The sequence below is a fragment of the Pseudorca crassidens genome, chromosome 7 (genome assembly GCF_039906515.1).
Source record: "Pseudorca crassidens isolate mPseCra1 chromosome 7, mPseCra1.hap1, whole genome shotgun sequence".
NCBI lineage: Eukaryota > Metazoa > Chordata > Mammalia > Artiodactyla > Delphinidae > Pseudorca > Pseudorca crassidens.
The window spans coordinates 86,374,241-86,391,593 of record NC_090302.1 but is presented as its reverse complement, the minus strand read 5'-3'; the positions used below and the strand labels follow the sequence as shown (position 1 = coordinate 86,391,593).

The 17,353-nt window shown below is 41.5% G+C and overlaps 1 protein-coding gene across 7 annotated transcripts in view; it reads left to right on the top strand.

Moving 5' to 3' along the window:
- The window catches only part of PTCH1 (patched 1), a 66,554-nt gene extending 63,316 nt beyond the window's left edge, over positions 1-3,238 (top strand). For all 7 annotated transcript variants that reach the window (XM_067744819.1, XM_067744818.1, XM_067744817.1 and 4 more), the window contains one exon: positions 360-3,238. The gene's annotated coding sequence lies outside the window, so the exon portion shown is untranslated. The remainder of the gene's footprint in view (positions 1-359) is intronic.
- The last annotated feature ends 14,115 nt before the right edge of the window (positions 3,239-17,353 follow it).

The following is a 17,353-nucleotide window of genomic DNA, read 5'->3' as shown; positions in this document are numbered from 1 at the left end:
CAGTTGAGTTCCAGATTGGATCTGTCCCTCACAGTTAGCCTGTGGAGGTTTAATGCATCTCAACAGAGACACTGACAGCTGCCCCTTTCACCTATTTTTCAGTCTTTTAAAGCCATAGCAGGTATGTCTGATGAACGCACAGCTCAGTGAATGGTCACAAAGTGAGCACATCCCTGTCACCAGCCCCCAGGTCAAGGGAGAGATCATGACCCACCCCTGGAAGCCCCTCATGCCCTCACCCATCCCCCACCGTCCTGATCTCTATACCCCAGACCCGTGTTGCCTGTGTTTGTGCTTTATCAATAGGGACTCGTAGACCTGTTACTTTGACTTCCTTTTTTTTTTTTTTTCTTTTAAAGGGTGAGTAAAATCTGAAGCAAAGAGGCCAAAGATTGGAAGCCCCTCCCTACCCCTACCCTGCCCCACCAGAACTGCTTGAAGAGAGCTGCGGAGTTAGAAAGGCGTGCTGTGCCAGGCAGCAGTTCATTGTTACTGTAACTGATTGTATTATTTTGTGAGATATTTCTATAAATATTTAAGAGGTGTACACATATGTAATATACGAAGGAACGGATGTAAAGTAGTGTGATCTGGGTTTTCTGCACTCCCGCCTCCAGAGCAGGCGGTGGGGAGACCGCAGCGGAGCCCCTCCCTATTTGTACATTGGTCTCTGTGCCACAACCAAGCTTAACTTAGTCTTAAATTTCAGCATATGTTGCTGCTGCTTAAATATTGTATAATTTACCTGTATAATTCTATGCAAATATTGCTTATGTAATAGGATTATTTTGTAAAGGTTTCTGTTTAAAATATTTTAAATTTGCATATCACAACCCTGTGGTAGTATGAAATGTTACTGTTAACTTTCAAACACGCTATGCGTGATAATTTTGTTGTTGTTTAATGAGCAAATATGAAGAAAGCACGTTAACCCCGGTGGCTTCTCTAGGTGTAGTTGGATGAGATTCTCTTGTTTGGCTGTGTGTGTGAACATGTGTGTGATTTCCCAATGTACTGTACTGTGATTTTTTTTTCTTTTTTTTCTTTTTACTGTCTGTGAACCCGTGGTGGGCTCTACCTTAGGCCAGAAGAGTCAGGATATCTCTAGTGCTAGCGCTGGTGGAGGGCTAGCCCTAAACATCTCCTTTATCCTTTTGCCAGACTCACTTCAAGTTCAGGGCATCTCTTAAGATTATTGGCTGCCATCCAGACACCCCAACTCGTGCCTCAGAGGAGATAAGTTCCTTCGCATGGACCATTGTGGTGGATGTTGGAACCTCAGGGTACAGAGCTCACATCTCTTCATCTTCATTGGTATTAAAGACCTAGAGAACATGCCCAGTGGGAGCCTCAGCAGGGCCGTGAGCGTATCCTCTAAAGTACGCAGCCTTCATTGTACCTCTCTTGTAACCAACGCACAACACACACACACACACACACACACACACACACACTTAACACACACCACCACCACTATCACCACCCAAATTTAAGAGTGGATTGGAAATCTTCTGGAGACAATGACCTCTTCATTCTGGGTCCACAACAGACCCAGAGGTGATGTTTTGAGTCCCTACAATTTAAACTCCCTCTCTTGCTAAATGGCACGGTTGGGGCTTTCTGGATCTGTCTGCCTCCTCTTTAAAATAGTGAGCATCCAATATGGTGATACGGAATCAGAAATTCTATAGGATATGAGCTTCAGAAGGCTGATCCTCCAAGTGTTAATATTAACATGATGGGTGCACGCTTCCTAAGTATCTCATCCCCCTCTTCTCACCATCATTAGTATTCTTTCAATGTGACATTTATTGAAGAGCAGGAAGATGCTAATTGCATAACCCCCACTGAAGAATGTATATAGAGACATATCTCTCAACCAGGTGTTATTTTTAAAGATCTGCTTCCATATCAATTCTGTTTTCTTGCTCTGAGGTTTGGTCTTCCTAGGCTCTTAGCCAGAGACCAACAAATGTTGGGGAAGCACTCGGTACCCAGACTAAGCTACTGTAGGAGTGCACAAAGGGCAGCTCCCATTATGCCTCCTGTTTTACATGGAAAATCTTATTCGAAAGGCAACGGCCCACAGTAGTACCAGCAGTGTAGTGACCTCAGACTGTAAAACTCGCCGCGAGACTGTGGCTACCAGATGTGTGTGTTCATATGCCAGGGTCCCAAATGGCCCCACTGCTACTGTTTGGTGCCTCTGTCAGCCACACTGTCTGTCTACGTAACACTCAGCTCTGCTCAGAAAACTCAATATCCCGCATTCAGGAGAGAGATGATGCAAAATTCAGAGGTCTGCTTCCCTCTGGCTCGAGGAGTGCCCTCACTCCTTTCCTGAGCCCAGCTTGCATGGTGCCTGACTGCTTGGCTGGCCCCTGCTTTCTGCACAGCGTAGAGCTCTCTCCAGTAGTCACATTGGCAAAGGGAGAACTCGGGGGCTGGCAGGCAACCAGAATTTCTCTCTCTCTTTTTTAAAATAGTTTTATTTTGTCTGTCTTGTTTGTTCATTTGGATGTTTTAATTTTTTTAAAAAAAAAATCTTTGCTGATATTTATAATTTTGTATCATAAGAATGTTTTCCTACAGTATTTGTCATGCCAGTTTATAACAGAAAAATGCAGGGATTTTATTTCTATTGGAAACACTATTACAGCTATGTTTTACCTTTGAACAGAATTTTTATTTGTATAGAGTGCTTACTAATGTTAAATAGTTCAGAGTATATAACATTTTCATTAAGGACTCATGGTAGGTTTTAGTGTAAGGAGTTTAAAGGAAATATTCAAACTGGGTCTCATTGTCTGCCCATTTGGGCAGAAATGGGTTTGTGTCATTTCAGTTACAAAGATAAAAGTATGCCATATAATTTATTTATATGAAAATTTATTTTTGTAGTGTACATAGTAGTCATCAAGTCTTTTGACAGAAGTATATTTTTAAAGAATTTATATGTGATGAATCCATAATGTCTGGAACTTTGCTGAGACATGAGTGGGGCACACTTTTCATTGTAAAGTACAGCAAGGAGAAGAAAATGTTTAACAGTGTTAAGAGAGTGAGATTGAGTGAATCTTCATGCAGTTGTGGAATGTGTATTAGTTACCATTTGTGACCTAGTGTGGTTCTCATTTTAAACCTCAGAAGGCAAAAATGTACAAACTCTCTAAATATTAATGTTCAAACACTGATAGAAATTCTAACATGAATAAAAAATAATATAACTTGTTGGTTACATCTTTGTTTATGGAATGGTTTTTAATTAAAATATCTTACGAAGGCAGTAGTCGTGCGTCACGCCATCATAAACTTTGTTTTTTGTCTGACTAACCTTGTGAAATACTCATTTTTTTGTTCTCCTTCATGGAGGCATTATTGACATAGGAAGAGTTCTACATTTTTATTTTCTGACACAAAGAAAGTTCCTAAATTACCCTTCAAAATGATTCCTTCTGTCATCTCTTAGCCTTTTTGTGTTTCTTTTTATGTGATGCCTAATAATTCAAGGGGATATTTATAAGTCCAGTTCAATGGTTATTAAAATAAAGGAAGGTGTTGTGCTTAAAAACAGCATAGCTGACAATATGGGACTGACTGAACCTGATACAAAATGTTTTTTCTGAGTGTTTATCGTACTTTGTCTTCATCGTAGCCACGGAGAAAAGTAAGACCAGGAATAGCATCCCCATTTTACAGCTGAAAGCAAGGCGTGGTGGGGAAGAACTCAGATTCTATCAGCGTGGGGTGAGGAATCAGCAAACTACAGCCCTGGGGCCTCCTGTGGATACGAAGATTTATCAGAAGACAGACAGGCCCATATGCATGTAGAGATCGTCCACGGCCACTTACCAGCTACATCGGCAGAATTGAATAGTTGCAGCACAGACTGTACGGCCTGCAAAGCCTAAAATATTTACTAACTGGCCCTTAAGAAAATGTTTGCTGACCCATCTTAAGACAAGGTTATCATAGGCCAGTGATACTCACGTGGGGTGCCTGTATCGGCAGCACTCATGCTTTGGAAGTTTACTAGAAAAGCAGGATCTTCAGTGCCACCCCAGACCTACTGAGTCAGAATCCTGGGACTGAAGCCCAGGAATCTTGTGCTTCCATGAGCTGTCCTGGTGGTTCTGATGCACCAGCAGAGGCAATCTCTAAATTCCTTCCAGCTGAATGTGGCCTTGGTTCTATAATTTGACTCGGGCTACACAGCCAATGCAGGCCAGATCTGGAAACAGCACAGAGATCCCAACTCCTCTGTGTGGTCTTTCCACAAAAACACATGTTCATCTGTGGGAGAGTAGAGACCCGTGAACTCTGCGTTTGTGCCTGGGAGTTGAGAGAGGAATTCCCTTCTTAGTGCTCTGCCGCGGCTGTGGGGCAGGCCTCATTGGAGGGTGTGGGCCAATGACCTAACAGGCCGGTGGGGGTGGGGGGGGAGGGGAGGTCCATGCCAGGCCAGACCCTCTTCTACCCTTCCCATCGAGAGGGCTCCAGCTGACCAGCTGTGACTCGGGCAAGTCGTTTGAAACCTTGGGGCCTCTGTGTCCTCATCTGTATGTAAATTAAAGATGATGCCTGTCCCTCGCAGACTTCTGAAGGTTGAAAGCAATGGTGGTTGTGAAGAGGTCTGGACCAGAGGGGATAGGAAGAGTCAACTGAAAGACTCAGAAGAGCCCCTGGACCCTGCACTGAGTTTGGTTCAATCACCACCTCTCAGCCTCCAAGGCAACACAGGCCCTCATACAGAAGCGTGAGAGTAGCTAGGGGAAGGTTTTTGGATATACAGTACACCGACCAAGGAATAAGGTGCTCGGGTAATACAACGTCCTCCTTAACGGATACTTTACCTGGAAAAAATAAAGTATTCAGCAGGGTTTTCTATCATATATAACCTCATCTTCCTACCTCCTGGTATAATCGGCTACGTGTTCTTCAGCCCTCCAGTGGTGAACTTCATCCGTAATGCTCTCTTGGTTCATTCAGAAGTCATGGGGAATCTGTACTCCCTGAAACTGAGCTTGGAAAACACTAATTGCGTTAATTGGGATTCAAACTGAGAGACACTTTCTTTTCGGTGTGTTTTTTATACCACTAAGATGACCATTCAATTTTATATTCTTTAGAAATTACATACACCTAAGTAAGCTTAGTTTTTAATATTGGCCTAAGGAGAACAATCAGATTTGTGTCCCAAAATCCACCACATTTATTCAGGACTTAGGTAAACGTAAGGCCCCACTTTTTTTGTCACGACAGACATATTTAACGGCCTCGGGAATGCCGTGTGCGGCTAAGTTTCAGGCAGCAGCCATGTTGATGTAAAGGCAGGTGTTCATTTTTGGTAACTGGCAATGACCTCCCAAAAGGAGAAGTGGAGATGACCTTTTAATCATCCAACAAGAATATTTGCCCAATTTTAATTACTTTTAATGAAGCCTGCACCTAATGAGAACATGCCTCGAACGCGAATCTGTTTAACTGTTCACGTTGGAAGGCATGTTGGACACCTTTTCTGCATAGGTTCCCTGACAGGAAATTACAACTGCCATCAGAAGGATCTTGAAAGGACATTCTGGTCTGTCGGGAACATGGTGGACCTCAGGAAAACAGAGGGACACAGGGAACTCTGCTACAAAAAGAAGTGACCAATAGCGATAACCCAAACTCAGCTTGGCGTGGCCAAAGCAAAACATTCTACATGGCAGGGTGTTCTAATCATTGATGTATGCCTTCTCCCTTAGGGATTTCCTTTCTTGGGACAAAGGGAAGGAGACCTTTCAGCCAAGATGCTGGGAAGGGAAACAAAGCCTGTAGAGGTAGCATTTGCTCTGAGAATGAGACACACCCCAGCGAGCAGTGGCAATCAGAAGAGGCAACCACAGACAAATCTTTCTCAAAGTCAGTTAAACCCCTTTATACATATTCCTTTTTTCCCTGGGAAGTGTCCTCTTCATTCATCTCCTTCCTATCCACAGAACTTGAAGGTATAGGAGTGTGATGTAAGCTACCAACAGGGCAAAGAATAAAGATAAGAGTTCACACTGGGGCTTCCTTGGTGGTGCAGTGGTTGAGAATCTGCCTGACAATGCAGGGAACGTGGGTTCGAGCCCTGGTCTGGGAGGATCCCACATGCCGCAGAGCAACTAGCCCCGTGAGCCACAATTACTGAGCCTGCGCGTCTGGAGCCTGTGCTCCGCAATGAGAGAGGCCGCGATAGTGAGAGGTCGGCGCACCGTGATGAAGAGTGGCCCCCGCTTGCCGCAACTAGAGAAAACCCTCGCACAGTAATGAAGAGCCAACACAGCCATAAATAAATAAATAAATAAAATTTTAAAATAAAAAGGCAAAATTCCTTAAAAAAAAAAAAAGTTCACACTGAAGTAATCCTGGGAAATAACCTCTGTCAGCAGTAGTGCCATCTTTGTACACAGTGGACAACAGCTTGTATTTTTGTGGAAGGGGGAGTGGTAGAAAAGAACCTGTTTTATTTTTAGAAAGAAAAAAAATCATACAGATGGAGGAGAAATTGATGAGCAAGTTCTGACTGGTGAGTTATTATATAATAGGATTGCAGCATTTAGCCCAAGATGCCAAAAGAATAATCTTTGTAATTACAAAGTTCAATCAGCAGCAGTGGTAGGTAGGCTCCTGGTGAGAGCCTCTTTTGAGCAAGAGAAGAAGCGAGATGAGGCAGGAACAGAGAGAAGCAGGAGGCTCCCTGCTATGGATTGCGAGAGAGAACAGCTATCCATCAGAGGGGACATGGTCGGATGTCCAGAAAGTGAGGCCGATACTATGGAAAAGACCATTAAGATGAGGAAGAGGTATGAAAAAGATTGAGTGAGACAGATTGTCAGGAGATGGTCAGAACACCCATGGGCCACAAGAGCAGTTGCCAGATGCTGAAGTGTCAATAAGCTCACTTGGCCCTTCTATCAGCGGATGCTTTACCTTTTCCTGTACCGCTCCCGCCTTACATGGAATCATGGGAGGTTATCATGAATCATGGGAGTTGGCCATGAATCATGGAAGACTAAAGCTGTATGAGACTGTTGTCATCTTGTATCCAAGAAATCTGGTGCCTAACACGAGCCAACACCTTCAGCGGTCAAGTCAGATTTAGAAGGTGGATCTAGTTCAGTCAGATGTTATTCTCTCTTTTTGCCCTCGTTCCTTCCCCCATTTGTTTTATGTGATAGTTTCAGAGGCATGGGTGACTGCCGTCCACATAACTACTATAACCAAAGAGCTCTGGGCCTCTCGGCCACCATGGGTACATGCATAATCATGTACACAGGGTATATATCTGCACTAAATGCAAACAACTGCAATGGGGGAAGCAGTTAGCAAATCTCTGAAGTAGCCTTCTGATTACACTTAAATTCCAAAAGCTAATTGGCTAAAATGTTCCTCCTTAATTAGAAGCGATTACTACGTGAAACTAGGTTTGCATTGCACGAGACAGTTTGCATTTCATGATTGAAATCTCAGAGTTCATCTACTAATGTTTCTCTAATGGCCTGTAACCGTAAGGCGCACACAATTAAGGTGGGCTTTTCAAAGTGTAAGTAAGGGAGGATGCCTGTATTTATGGATTCTTCTTCCACTGCTGAGGACATAGCCTGCATCCACCCTGGACTGTAAAACACACATCATGATGCACGTGCTTGCCCAAACATACCCACATGCGTAGAAAGTCCTGACCTGTCACCTTTGACCCCTTCTGAATTCCTTCCTCTCATTCTCCCTCCCACAAGAAGGTTGTCCTCTCGCATACTCAGTGGAGTCAGACTCTCTCAGCACCAACGCCAACAGAAGTCTATCCAAAATACAGATGCTAAAGGTGGAGCTCCACCCTGGGTAGCAGTGCTACTAGCAATAAAAACCACAGTTTCTTGCTTAATATGTGTCAGGCCCTAACTTAACTCACCAAATAAACCCAGTAAATATGACCCTAACAGAGACTCAGAATGAGCAGGAAAGGGCACTAAAATGCAGGAGGAAACAGAAAAGATGAGGAAGAGAGAGGAGTGGGGCAGCGAGGAAGGGAAGTGAGCTTCCTTGCAACTGGAGGGGTAGAGAGTTTTTCATTTTTTTATTTTTATTTTTTATTTATTTATTTTTTTTGTGGTACGCAGGCGTCTCACTGCTGTGGCTTCTCCCGCTGCGGAGCACAGGCTCCAGACACGCAGGCTCAGCGGCCATGGCTCACGGGCCCAGCCACTCTGCGGCACGTGGGATCCTCCCGGACCGGGGCATGAACCCGTGTCCCCTGCATCGGCAGGTGGACTCTAAACCACTGTGCCACCAGGGAGCTCGAGAGTTTTTCTTAGAAAGGAGTCAGTAGAGCAGAAGGCAGAGCCAAGGAAGAAAGAAGGTGAAGTCAAGACTGGTTACATCATTTCAAACCTGGATCAAGCTGTACCTAAAGCTACATCTATGACTGAAATTTTCAATTCTGAAACGGCTTTTGTAGTCAGGCCAACGGGAATCAGGTTTTTTGTTCCAAACGATCTAAACTCAGCCATGGCATCGGACTTGATATGGGAGTCACAGATTCACAGGACATCGACAGGCTTTAGATTGTCATTAAAAGGAGAAGAGATTGGGGAAGTCAAAAGCGATTGACAGTGCGGAAGGTCGGATTCCAAGAGAAGCAGACTCTGAGAAGGAGATTTGTGTACGGGGTCAAAACCTATGGGAAAGTGAAAGAAGCAGCACTGAGCAGAGGGAGAAGTTGAACCGTCATGCAGCTGGTCCCGTGGGGAGCCGAGATGATGGCTCAAATGATGGCAAGGAGGCCAGAGCTTGACATTCTCACATTGACTAGTCATCGGATGCAGGCTGCTGTCAGGAAAAAGGCACGCTCTTGGGCCAGGTGTCTCTCTTCCATCAAGCACAACTCCCAAAGAGGGACTGAGCCGAGACGTCAGTCACCGATACTCCCGCAGCTGGGGAAAGGATGCTGAGTTTGGCACGGGTGGAGCCTAGCAGGCCTGGCAGCTAGGTTTCCTGCCTGAGTGAGCGCCATGAGGACATGGACGCCTGCAAGTGAGATGAGGGAGTGAGGAGGGGCAGGTGGACTCAGGGCGAGGATGGATTTAATTTTGAACTGGTAGCATTTAAACACTTGAAAAGATGTTCCCAGAGGTCCAGAAAGATGTCAATCTGGGAACCATTGGAATAGAAACCGTAGTTGACGGGCACCTGGCGAGAGAGGGTGTAGATAGAAAACGACGGAGCCCGAGGAGCGCCCCACTTGGGGAGCAGAGGAAGCAAAGAAACCCACAAAGGGAGGAATAAGCAGTTGAATAAGTAGCATAAACTGGGAAGTGTTGCAAATTCCACGATAACAGTCATAATAAGAAATACATACAGGCTATTTACTCTGTGCCAGACCGTGAAGACTTACTGTGTTCCGCATTCTTAATTTATATTAATTCATTTCTGGATGTGGCCCTTTAAGAAGGTGACGCCCAGTGAGTTGGGTGGGAGTCCATCAGTTGATGAGCATTTAGATTACAGCATTTAAATCTGGAATCTGGGCATGAGGCAGGTGTACTTGAAGCATGTGTATTTGCTGACTAAAACATAGAAGTCATAGCATGTGTTTGCTGAATAAATTTTATCTCCACCTTCTGGATTCCTTTTCTTTTAATAGCTTTATTGGGCTATAATTCACATATCATGCAGTTCACCCATTTAAAGTGTACAATCCCATAGTTTTTAGTATAGTCACAGTTATGCGACCATCACCACAGTCAGTTTTGGAACATTTTCGTCATCCTTTAGCTTTCATTCCCTTATCCACCCCTCCCCCTCCCCCAGCCCTAAGCAACTACCAGCCTACCTTCTGCTCTGTTTTAGATGTTTCAGATGAATGGAATCATATAGTATGTGGTCTTTTGCGACTGGCTTCTTTCACTCAGCATAATGTTTCAAGGTTCATCCATGTTGTAGCAGGTATCGGTATTTCACTCCTTTTCATGGTCAAATAAAATTCCAGTGTATGGCTCTACTGCATTTTGTTTATCATTGGTCAGTTGAGGGACATTTGGGTTGTTTCTGCCTTTTGGTGATTAGGAATACTGTTGCTACAAACATTCTTGTACCAGTTTTTGTGTGGACATATTTTTTCATTTCTCTTGGGTATATACCTAGGAGTAGAATTGCTGGGTCACATGGTAACCCTATGTTTAGTCATTTGAGGAGAGAGATACACAGGATGAGTGTGAGTGTTTCCCATGTGAAAATATGTGGTAATAATAAAACCAAGCAAATGACCATCCTAAGGAATGATCTAACCTCTGAGATTCTAATTCTTCAGTACCAAAGGGAGGCCCCATTCCATTCTCAGAGTAGCCACGGACTTAACCATATCCCCACCCTTTCTCATCACCACCTGTTGGGGGTGGGGTGAGGAAAGGAAGAATAGGTCGGGTCCATTGATCCCAATAACACACATATTTTGCTTGCAAAGAGTATTATGCAGCTTACAAAAATGTCTCAGTTGGATTCAATTTAACCAGTATATACCCCAATTTTTTGGGTACCTTAGTGGGAGCTAGGGAGGGAACAACTATTGCATAGTGTAGTCTATCAGATGATAAAAGGATACTAAAAGGCAGATAGGGGTTAAGCTTCAGGAAGAGGTAAGCAAAACCTAGAAATTCAGAGTCTGGAAGGATCACTGTGAACTGGCAGAGTCATTTTGATATTTCTGCAGAGAGAGGACTGGGCTTTTTGAGATTACATACCTGGCAGAGCTATAGCCACCCTATGAATGAATGTCCAGGATTGGATGGGAGCAAAATAGAGTTACATCTTTGTCAGGTACTGTGCTTCACATTCACTCTCTTAGGTAACCCTTAGAGAGCAAGCCTAGCGCGAGACAGTAAGCCTCATTATGCAGTCAAACAAACTGAGGCTCAGAGAGTGTATCAGTTAGGGTTCAACCAGAGAAGCAGAGGAAGTAAAAGAGATGACAGAAGATGATAGACAGAGAGATAGATTTATTACAGGAAATTGACAAATGCAATTGTGGAGCTGGCTAAGCAAGTCCAAGGTCCTTCTTTGGGCAAACAGGAGAAAAGGATCATGAGCAGCCTGGAACCCCACAGGCGTGAGCTGAAGCTTGTTCACAGGAGAGAACTTCTAAAGCTGAGGAAGGCCTGTACCTTCTTTTAAAGGCCTTCTAACTGATTGGGCCAGGCCCACCCATGATAATCTTCTTTTTAATGAAGTTAAGTTTAATGAACTTAAGGTGATTGAGTAGGGATTTTAATCACATCTGCAAAATTCCTTCACAGCAGCACCTATGTTAGTGTTTGATTGAACACCTGGGAGAAGGTGTGTGCATGCTACAAAATGACCACTGCTTCCCTTCCATGCTCCATGTCTGGAGAGAGGATGACCCTAACCAGAAATACACTGGAAAGAGAATGCTGGGGACTGCAATTGAGCCTAGCCAAGGAGACACATCAGAAGCCATTGCGGAGAGGTTAAGCAGCTCTGCTGGCTCCATTACAAAGAACAGAATCCATTCTTTGCTGGTTTAAGCAAAAAGAGATTTATTACAAGGTAATGAATGATTGAGAATAATAACAGAATTATTGAGAAGGCTGGAGAAGAAAAGCTGTGGGCTGTTTTGAAGAGCAATGCCAATGCCACAGAAACATACTACCAAGAGGGTTTCTGCCTCTTTTAAGATCAAGAAGCCACCAGTCAAACTGGAAAGTTCTTGGCAGCTTCTGAACCACACCACCACAACCATGCTTCCCAGGAGAAACACCAGAAACAACACAAATATGGCCCCCAAATGCACTTCTGCTTTCTGCTTTCTCTGACTGCACTTAATGGGTGGGACTAAACCACATCCATTAGGGTCACCCTAGCTGCAAGGGAGTCTAGGAAGTGTTTTTATTTCTTCACCTCTGAAATGTACTATGGTTGGAATGGATGCAGGACACCAATCCACCACATAATATGCAGCCATTATATGCACCACCGCCTTCAGCCACTGGGGAGCAAAGCCAGGATTCAAACTCAGGTCATGCTCTTAAACCCCACACTTCCTCCCAAGATCCAGAATGGTCTTTCACTGCTGTCTGGGGCTTGTCTAGAAATATTTCTGGTCTCTAAATTTGCATTTACCTATTATATCCACAGTTTCCATTGTTGTCATCAGCTGCAGACTTTTCTGATATAGCCTATACTGGAGAAAATAAAAGCAATCAACCCTGTTTCTAGCCTGTCCACATCACCTCAGGCATTGGGAAGGCTGTGGTATGTACAGCCCTCTTTTCTTCCTGAGCCAGTCACTTCAAAATGCTTCTGTTTATGGAAGCTAGCAGAGCAGTTACTGGGGTAACTGGTGTAAACCCAGGGGTCTTAGTGACGCTTGGAATTATAAAAAGTATTTGGAAAAACAAAACAGACTTCTGACAATGATAATAGGAGATATCTGCAATGGGAATCAAGCCTTCCTCGGCCTTTGGGTGTTAGTTACATCAGTCCCACATGTCAAAGTTCCTAAATAAATCCCAGTGAACACACCTGGGCAGGGACAACAATGCAACAGCACAAAGCGTCCAAGGACCATGACCGTCCACTTGGGCAGTTCCTGAATGAAGAAAGATTCACACATGGTCAGTATGACTCTTTTATAACCATTAGGAACTTGGAAATAATATTATAAAGTCTCTAAAGGGAATCAAATCATCATTCTTTGCAAACATTCCCAGTATCAAAGTTCTAGGTGAATGATACATAACTTCAAAATCTTATAAATCTAAACAAGTGTACACTTCTTTCTAAGGAAGAATCCCCACAGTAAGCCCTTAAGAGACATAACCTTTCTTCATGTGATTTGTTCAATATATACCACACACACTCTATATTTGACTATATGCGTATATGTAAGAGGCCTGATAAGTGACATAGCAAAACCTATATACATATTTATTTGGGACAATTTGATTATCTGGAAATCAGAAAAATCCTTGAGGGTCTGCAGAGACCAATGTTTACTGACATTGAAAAAGTTCACAATCTATTCATCAATTAAAAAACAGGTTACCAAAAGTAGGTATATTATAATCCTGTTTCTGAAAAAAAAAAGACTATCTTTGTATAAGAACAGAGACAAACAAGACACATATTAATCAAACTATCAAAAATTAAATACAAAGAAAAAATATTAAAAGCAGCAAGGTAAAGTTAACAGCTGATCTTTCAGCAGAAACTCTACAAGCCAGGAGGGAGTGGCAGGACATTTAAAGTGATGAAAGGGAAAAACCTACCACCAAGATTACTCTACCCACTAAGGATCTCATTCAGATATGATGGAGAAATTAAAACCTTTACAGACAAGCAAAAGTTAAGAGAATTCAGGACCACCAAACCAACTTTACAACAAATGCTAAAGGAACTACTCTAGGCAGGAAACACAAGAGAAGGAAAAGACCTACAAAAACAAACCCAAAACAATTAAGAAAATGGTAATAGGAGCATACATATTGATAATTACCTTAAATGTAAATGGATTACATGCTCCAACCAAAAGACATAGACTGGCTGAATGGATAAAAAAACAAGACCTCTATATATGCTGTCTACAAGAGACCCACTTCAGACCTAGGGAAACATACAGACTGAAAATGAGCGGATGGAAAAATATATTCCATGCAAATGGAAATCAAAAGAAAGCTGGAGTAGCAATTCTCATATCAGACAAAATAGACTTTAAAATTAAGACTATTACAAGAGACAAAGAAGGACACTACATAATGATCAAGGGATCAATCCAAGAAGAAGACATAACCATGGTAAATATTTATGCACCCAACATAGGAGCACCTCGATATATAAGGTAAATGCTAACAGCCATAAAGGGGAAATCGACGGTAACACAATAATAGTAGGGGACTTTAATGCCCCACTTTCACCAATGGACAGATCATCCAAAATGAAAATAAGTAAGGAAACACAAGCTTTAAATGACACATTAAACAAGATGGACTTAACTGATATTTATAGGACATTCCATCCAAAAACAACAGAATACACTTTCTTCTCAAGTGCTCATGGAACATTCTCCAGGATAGACCATATCTTGGGTGACAAATCAAGCCCTGATAAATTTAAGAAAATTGAAATTGTATCAAGTATCTTTTCCGACCACCATGCTATGAGACTAAGTATCAATTACAGGAAAAAAAAACTGTAAAAAGTACAAACACATGGAGGCTAAACAGTACACTACTAAATAACCAAGAGATCACTGAAGAAATCAAAGAGGAAATCAAAAAGTACCTAGAAACAAACCACGATGAAAACACGACAACCCAAAACCTATGGGATGCAGCAAAAGCAGTTCTAAGTGGGAAGTTTATAGCAGTACAATCTTACCTCAAGAAACAAGAAATATCTCAGATAAACAACCTACCTTATACCTAAAGCAATTAGAGAAAGAAGAACAAAAAAAACCCCAAAGTTAGCAGACGGAAAGAAATCATAAAGATCAGGTCAGAAATAAGTGAAAAAGAAATGAAGGAAAAAATAGCAGAGATCAATAAAACTAAAAACTGGTTCTTTGAGAAGATGGTAAACAAAATTGAAAAACCATTAGCCAGACTCATCAAGAAAAAAAGAGAGAAGACTCAAATCAACAGAATTAGAAATGAAAAGAAGTAACAACTGACACCACAGAAATACAAAGGATCATGAGAGATTACTACAAGCAACTATATGCCAATAAAAGGGACAACCTGGAAGAAATGGACAAATTCTTGGAAAAGCACAACATTCTGAGACTGAACCAGGAAGGAATAGAAAATATAAATAGACCAATCACAAGCACTGAAATTGAAACTGTGACTAAAAAATCTTCCAACAAAAAAAAAGCCCAGGACCAGATGGCTTCACAGGTGAATTCTATCAAACATTTAGAGAAGAGCTAACACCTGTCCTTCTCAAACTCTTCCAAAATATAGCAGAGGGAGGAACACTCCCAAACTCATTCTATGAGACCACCATCACCCTGATATCAATACCAGACAAAGATGTCACAAAGAAAGAAAACTACAGGCCAATATCACTGATGAACATGGATGAAAAATGGTCACCTTATCTTTGATAAAGGAGGCAAGAATATACAATGGAGAAAAGACAGCCTCTTCAATAAGTGGTGCTGGGAAAACTGGACAGCTACATGTAAAAGAATGAAATTAGAACACTCCCTAACACCATACACAAAAATAAATTCAAAATGGATTAAAGACCTAAATGTAAGGCCAGACACTATAAAACTCTTAGAGGAAAACATAGGAAGAACACTTTTTGACGTAAATTGCAGCAAGATCTTTTTTGACCCACATCCTAGAGTAATAAAAATAAACAAATAGGACCTAATGAAGCTTAAAAGCTTTTGAACAGCAAAGGAAACCATAAACAAGACGAAAAGACAGCCCTCAGAATGGGAGAAAAAATTTGCAAACGAACCAACTGACAAAGGATTAATCTCCAAAATATACAAGCATCTCATGCAGCTCAATATCTAAAAAACAAACAACCCAATCCAAAAATGGGCAGAAGACCTAAACAGACATTTCTCTAAAGAAGACATACTGATGGCCAAGAAGCACATGAAAACCTGCTCAACATCACTAATCATTAGAGAAATGCAAATCAAAACCACAATGAGGTATCACCTCACACCCTTCAGAATGGCCATCATCAGAAAATCTACAAACAATAAATGCTGGAGAGGGTGTGGAGAAAAGTGAACCCTCTTGCACTATTGGTGGGAATGTAAATTGATACAGCCACTATGGAGAACAGTGTGGAGGCTCCTTAAAAAACTAAAAATAGAGCTACCATATGACCCAGCAATCCCACTACTGAGCATATACTCATAATTCAAAAAGAGTCATGTACCAGTGTTCACTGCAGCTCTCTTTACAATAGCCAGGACATGGAAGCAACCTAAGTGTCCATCAACAGATGAATGGAAAAAGAAGTGACACATATATACAATGGAAAAGAAAACAAAGCTGAATTATTTGTAGTGAGGTGGTTGGAGCTAGAGTCTGTCATACAGAGTGAAGTGAGTCAGAAAGAGAAAAACAAATACCGTATGCTAACACATGTATGTGGAAGCTACAAAAAAAAAAAAGGTTCTGAAGAACCTAGGGGCTGGACAGGAATAAAGATTCAGACATAGAGAATGGACTTGAGGACACGGGGAGGGGGAAGGGTAAGCTAGGACAAAGTGAGAGAGTGGCATGGACATATATACATTGCCAAACGTAAAATAGATAGCTAGGGGGAAGCAGCCGCATAGCACAGGGAGATCAGCTCAGCTTGGTGCTTTGTGACCACCTAGAGGAGTGGGATAGGGAGGGTGGGAGGGAGACACAAAAGGGAGGGGATATGGGGATATATGTATATGTATAACTGGTTCACTTTGTTATAAAGCAGAAACTAACACACCATTGTAAAGCAATTATACTCCAATAAAGATGTTTAAAAAAAAAAAGAAGGCACCTAAGAATTTCTAGGAAATACTAAATTCATTCTGATTTTATATACTCTGGGTAGAACTAAACAGATAAGGCCAGACACACCTTCAACAGTAATTTGAACAGTATTTTGTGGACAGAATGTACTGTGAGCTAAACCACTGTAAAAAAAAAAAAAATGTAGCCTACATACAGGATCCCAAAAAGAACAATAAAAACACAGATTTATATGACTGTACACCCCTGTCATGCATAAGATGCTTCTGAAATGAGAACCCTGCAATCAACACTGGTACTTGGTTTTAAGAGTTTAAAGTTGTCTGGGTTTATACTTTTAGTTACCTTTAGAAAATGTTTAAGCAAAATGTTTTACAACTTTCAGAAAACTTATTAGCGTGTCAACCTATTTTATAATTAAAATAAAATATATAAAACCAAAAAAAACCCCAAAGATGTTTTTAAAAAAAAAAAGCTAAATTATAGCAATCTGAAAACCATATGTAAAATGAAGATAATTTTTAAAAATAAAATGGAAAAGAAATGAAACCCAAGACTTTAAATCTTTTAATAACCTTTATTGAAATGTCCTTATGCAAAAAAAGAATATATTTTCATTATAGAAAATATAACCATTCAGATAAAGGCACAAAAAAGAAATAAAATTATTTTAATGAGTTTTTATATTAAAAAAAAAAAAAGAACAGAGGCAAAGACCGAGAGGGTGTACATTTTCATTACAGTGTTCATGCAAATGGTATTCAATATTATGTATCAATATTAATGTAATATTATTTGATAGTTACATATTATTACTTAATATGTTGCAT